The sequence below is a fragment of the Papaver somniferum genome, chromosome 8 (assembly GCF_003573695.1).
Source record: "Papaver somniferum cultivar HN1 chromosome 8, ASM357369v1, whole genome shotgun sequence".
Taxonomy (NCBI): domain Eukaryota; kingdom Viridiplantae; phylum Streptophyta; class Magnoliopsida; order Ranunculales; family Papaveraceae; genus Papaver; species Papaver somniferum.
Window position 1 is genome coordinate 131,805,909 of NC_039365.1, and position 6,271 is coordinate 131,812,179.

The 6,271-nt window shown below is 38.1% G+C and overlaps 1 pseudogene; it reads right to left on the reverse strand.

Moving 5' to 3' along the window:
* Positions 1 to 4,129: 4,129 nt before the first annotated feature.
* Positions 4,130 to 5,141, reverse strand: LOC113306048 (annotated as a pseudogene).
* Positions 5,142 to 6,271: the final 1,130 nt, after the last annotated feature.

Here is a 6,271-nt window from a genome sequence, read left to right on the forward strand (position 1 = left end):
CTTTCGTCTTCTTCATCGTTTTGATGTTTGTTGCTCGAGTTGGTGATGATGATGAAGATGAAGACGAACTCAAGATAGATCTGCTGTTGTAGAAGATTTAATTAGGTTTTTGGTTTCTTGATGTTGTTGCGATTGGAGATGATGATAAAGATGAACTCGTCAAACCCTAGAAATCTGTTGCTGCTGTTGAAGATGAATATTTATGCGTTTTGTTGTTATGTCTGCTGCTGCTTAAGATGAACTTCATTCCTAGAATGAACTTCATTACTGAAATGAACTTCATTTTTGGAATGAACTCTGTTTTTATATAAATGAACTCTGTTTTTATATGGAGTTCATTCCTGGAATGAACTCTGTTTTTTTAGCTTTTTATATGGAGTTCATTCCTGGAATGAACTCTGTTTTTATATGGAGTTCATTTCTGGAATGAACTCTGTTTTTTTAGCTTTTTATATGGAGTTCCTATTTTTTTAGCTTTTTATATGGAGTTCATTTCTGGAATGAACTCTGGTTTATATGTTTTCTGAAAAAATAAGTAAAAATTAACAGGAATTCATTTTGACGAATGAACTGCTACAAGAAAATAAGTAAAAATTAACGCGGAAGGGTACTTTTGTCTGTTTTATATTTTTAAATAATTATGGAACAAACAGTAAAGGCGTTTTCCCAAAGGACTAAACAGACATGGGCCCACCTCAACAAGAACCAAACGATATTTTCCCAAATACATAAGGGTATGATTTTGATTACATTTTTGGAAGATATTTGTTTGTGTTGGTAGTGGCGGCGGTGGTGACGGTGGCTGCAACGACGGTGCTGGTAATGGTTATGGTGGCGTAGTACTACTGGTGTTGGTGGTGGATAAATGGAGAGATTATGTGGCTAAGGTGGTAGTAGAGCTGGTTATGTTGGTGGTGGTGGTGGTGTTACTGCCGGTGACGGTGACAGAGCTGATGAAAAATGAGTTTATGTGATAGAGAGGCGAATATAGAGGAGGATGTCTTCTATTGGTGGCGAAGGTGTCTCCGGTGGTGTTGTTGATGGAAGTGGAGGTGGTGCTATTGATGGCAGTGGAGGTGGTGGAGCGGCGGCGGTAGTGTTCTTTAATGCATGTGACGGTGGTGGTAGTTGTCTGGTGGTTATGGTCTGGCGTTGTTGGTGGTGGAGGAGCTATTATTAAATATGATGACGGATCTGTGGGTGGTTTGAATTGATGGCGACGACGACAGGATTATCTCTAGATTGAAGAGAATAGAGATGATATTCAGCAAAGGCGGGTTATTTCCGTCCGTGAAAAAGTAACGAACAAAAAAATGGACCGAATCCATCAAATCTTTTTATCTTTTTATGAAACTGAAATTTTTTCTTAGATTTAATTTGACAAAAAAAGTGATCTTAAATGGGACTCCCTCCCTACCGGCCCTTCGGGCTCTCCGGTCGGTCGGCCCAATAGCTTGTTTATTTTTGATGAAGCAGTACAGTGAATTTAGACAATTGGATGTCCTTGAACAATGCATTTCGAAAGGAATCTCTTTTGAATATACTTCTTTTCATCCTTTGTAGCTGCCAGGAACTGTCCTGTTTAATCATGAATCTTTGTTAGAGCACAATGGTGCTGACCTTTGAGAGCCATTGTCCAAAGGATGTCATGAAAAACACTGTTTGGGTATTGATACTGAGACAAATGCTCAAACTTCTTGAAGTTAAATGGGATAGACCGCCAGTAATTTGATTGTCCAATATAAATACCTTCTCTAATTAATATATTTAGTACTAATTAAAAACAGACTTGAAATGGTGTGTGGAAGACTGGAAGTCTTTATGTAGGATTTTTGAGAGTTCGAGCCCGGTCAGTTCCAACCTAGGGTCTGGTAAATCCGTTCAACTCTTTTTTTTCAGCAGTTTTTGATTTATTTCTTTTAAGTTTTGGATATCGGACATTAGGTTCACAAGGCAGGCGCATCGCGCGTGCGATTTCACTAGTATATCAATAAAAATTTGGACAACAAGAAAAAGGATTCACTTGATGGATGCCCGTCAGATTAGCTTGCCCACACGAGAACCAATTGTCAAACACGCACTTCTATAGATTGGCTGGAAAAAGCCTAGATATGATAAAAAAAAAATGTTACAAGAGAACACGACTACTAATAAGATTCAAAAAGTAAAACAATCTTATGAAAACTGAAGCAGAAAAAATAGGAAAATATTTTGCTCTAGCAGCATATAAGCCAGACATTTGGCTATTTTTGGCGTCATCAAACTCCTATGTTAACTAGAGTTATCTTCTCTTATTTCGGTGGTAGACTTTTTTTTTTCCACCGATTTTTTTAACTGCCGCATCTTAAAAGAGAATACAAATCTCTCTGGTTAATAGCCTCTGACGAAATTTAAAGATAAAAATAAAAGATAAGGGAGAGGAGAGGAGATGATGAACGTGCGACTCCTACTAAAATTTTCAGCTATCGAACTTTAGGGCTTATCGAAGTATGAGCTAATTATTAGTTTTCTAATCCATGAATACAAGGTTCATGATGAAAAGTAAGATAATTTCCTTGTGGCGGTAATCTTGATCTTGTACTCGGGTGGACAATATATGGGTACGAACTAATTTAATGAAATACTGAATGGTTAATGGTTAGTCAAACAAAGCTTAAGTTCATTGCTTTTGTGACTCAGTAATTGGGTATGATCACTTTGGTAAAACTGTGTACGGATTTTGATAGAATTTCAAAGGAGAAGCAGCAAAATCGCCATCATTAAATTCACACCTCAAGCACACATTCTAATCATCATCACATTGGTGGTACAAACTTGTTTGATTTTGGAGATTTATTTTGACACGGGTTTGTTATGGTATTATATTATTTACAAAGTTGGGATGTATTAACTACCTCTGATGATAAGGAATAGAAGGGAAGTTGAGGTATTGAGTCTGGTGGCTCTGATCGGGGGAAAGAGAAGATGAGAAGACGAACAGAGAAAAAGTTTCTAATCCATATCCAACTAGAAACAGAAAAAATCTTGTACATTACTAAAATGTCTGCAACTAAAATAATCGGCAAACCAAGATCGTCTGCCAAAAAAAAAACATAACCGTGGTTAAGAGTTTGCTGAGCTGACGTTAAAATGACTGGCCTCCATGCTGCTGGATCAAACTTGATCTAGCAGTGCGAGAGCAAAATAGGTTCCGAAGAAATATGGTTAGCTACATCATTCACCTTTGGGCAATATGGTTAACTATATCATTCACCTTCGATCCAGAAGTGAACAATACAAAAAGTAAAATCTTATGAAAACTGAAAGCAGCCCAAATATCATTCACCTTTGGGCAATATGCATAGAGTTTTAAAATCTTTCACTTTACATCAGAAGTAAACCAACAAAGAACTAAACCACACCACAACTTCCTGGCAGAACTATGGCTTGGCACCCTGACTCAAGTCCCACCCTCTTAACTATGGCTGGTGGTATACAACTAAATTTGGGGAGGTTCGGACCAGTCTCAAAACTACTACTGATACTAGATTAATTTGGCATTAGCGCTTTACTGTGCAAAACCCTGTATCAACAAATTACTAAACGGGAACATGTCCAAAGGAAAAACAGTAACTAAAAGGTGCACTTACCCTTAAGATCATGCGATCCAGAATCTAAATCAAGTTTCAGAAACAAGACTGCAGTTGAGCATTAAAAGAGTCTACTTTACTGAACGCACCACAAATTAAATAAATGCATGGAACAAAATCTCATTTCTGGCGCCTAAGAGCGCAATGGAACAAGAGATGAGATTTAGGAGCTTTCATATTATATCAGAAGCATGTAAACCAACAAATCAACAAAAATCTGCCTGCCATATACTAAAAATTAGGTTCAGTAATTTCTACTTCTAGTAGTATACTGCTTAATTTAGATCATGCTGCTTCTGTTGTTCCATATGTAATGATAGTAGGAGTACCTATCGTTTATGGATCTGTCCGTGGAATGTGTCGGATTCAATCCAATTGTGCCTAATACGGTAATGGGTCTCTGCTTATTACTATGGAATGTGTCGAAACTTAACATAACAAGTAGACACTGTACTACTAGCTGTTCCTACTATTATGAACTTTTTACTACCAACATTAAACTATACGGTATAAGAATTTTTCGATTCTGCCTCAGCATCAAGAAGATATGGAATTTCTAAAAGCTGCAATAGAGATACTGTTTGAGAGTTTCTCGACTGCCCAGAACAGGAAGCCTTGGACATGGACTGGTTGGGATTGTAAGAAGGAACAGTCTGCGCAAAATCAAAAGGCTTGGGGCCTCTAGTTGCCAGCTTACTCTTAACCCACTCGCTATCTTGCTTGTCAAGCTGTATACTCCCCATCCGTGTGGTCTTTCTGGTTAAAGGAAAGATGGAATTGAATTTCCTTGTAATTGCAAGCCATTCTTCATCATACTGAATCTCATAAGGTCCAGGCTCTGATGGAATATCCACAATCTGCAGAAATTTACAACCTGGGAGGCACTTATCAAGTGCAAGAAACTTTGTAACTGGACCACTCTCTCCATGCTGAACTGAAGCTGCAAATTTGCAATGCAGATGAGCTGAAAACCAGTAAGGAGGCTTCAATTTCTCAAGCAGATCCATAGCAGCTTTACTTCCCAAGGTTTTTTCCTGAATCTCTTTCTCAAAGTAGGGTTTGAAATGAACCAGCTGCTGACAGTCTCCATAGTCGGTGATACCAACGGGCCAATCATGTGAGAGGAAAATGTCAATAGGCTCTTCAACTTGCATGAGTTTGTAGACATCGTACTCACGCACGTGATAGATTGATCGAATATCATTCTCGTTATAAGGAGGCCTCTCGTAGTGTCCTAAGCGGTAATGGCGTGCATTGTAAATTCCAGATAGTCCACCAATACGTATAGTTCCAAATTTGATGACCCCAGCAAATCCCAAGAAATATATATTAGGCGCTGCCCACCCACCATAATACAATTCCCACAAGTAATTGGATGCTTCATGATTCCCACCAATAAAGATAGTAGATAAGTAAATCAATTTTTGTGTTCTCAACTTTCTCTAAATGTAATAGAGTTGCATACACATTGTCTAGATCTCCATGCATGCATCCTTCTACTGCAATTCTCATTTTTAATTAATAAAATCACTCAATCAAACAAAAGCTCGATTCCACTGTGGGTTCAAAATCGGAACTCAAGGGTTCAGCACTCTGCTTTATACAGATATGTCAATTATAAATACAAAGACTAGTTTTGCGACCTGGGAATTAATCAGAGAGCAATGTTAGATACATAAAGCTAACGAGGAAACCGTAAATGCCGAAAAACCCCGGGACCTAGTCCAGATTGAACACACACTGTATTAAGCCGCTACAGACACTAGCCTACTCCAAGTTAACTTCGAACTGGACTGTAGTTGAACCCCAATCAGTCTCCCGCTGATCCAAGGTACCATTGTACTCCCTACGTCTCTGATCCCAGCAGAATACTACGTACTTGATTCCCTTAGCTGATCTCACCCACAACTAAGCGTTGCTACGACCCAAAGTCGAAGACTTGATAATAAACCAATCTGTCTCACACAGACAAGTCTATCAAAGGATCAATCTGTCTCCCGCAGATAAACCCCAAAGGTTTTTGTTCCGTCTTTTGATAAATCAAGGTGAACATGAACCAATTGATAATCCGGTCTTATATTCCCGAAAAACAACCTAGAGTTTTCAATCACCTCACAACAATCTTAATCGTATGGTAACGAAACAAGATGTTGCGGAATCACAAACAATGAGACGAAGATGTTTGTGATTACTTTTTATATCTTTCCTATCAGAGATATTAATCTCAAGCCAATCAATCTGATTGTACTCGTACGATAGAAGATGCAAGATCAGATCACACAACTACGATAAAAATAGTATCGGTCTGGCTTCATAATCACAATGAAGTCTTTAAGTCGTTAACCTGGTTTTAGAAGAAGAAAACCAAAGGTTAAAGGAGAATCGACTCTATCATGCAAAGTAGTATCACACATAAGGTGTGGGGATTGGTTTTGCACAATGCTAGATGTCTCCTTTATATAGTCTTTCAAATCAGGGTTTGCAAACAATGTTAGCTTAGTAACAAAGCATTCAATATTCACCGTTAGATGAAAACCTGATTAGATTCAAGCTATTATCTTTCAACAATTAGATCGAAAACTTATCTTGTTACACACAAATGAAATGCACGTTTCTAGGTTTGTTAACCGTACCCAAACGTA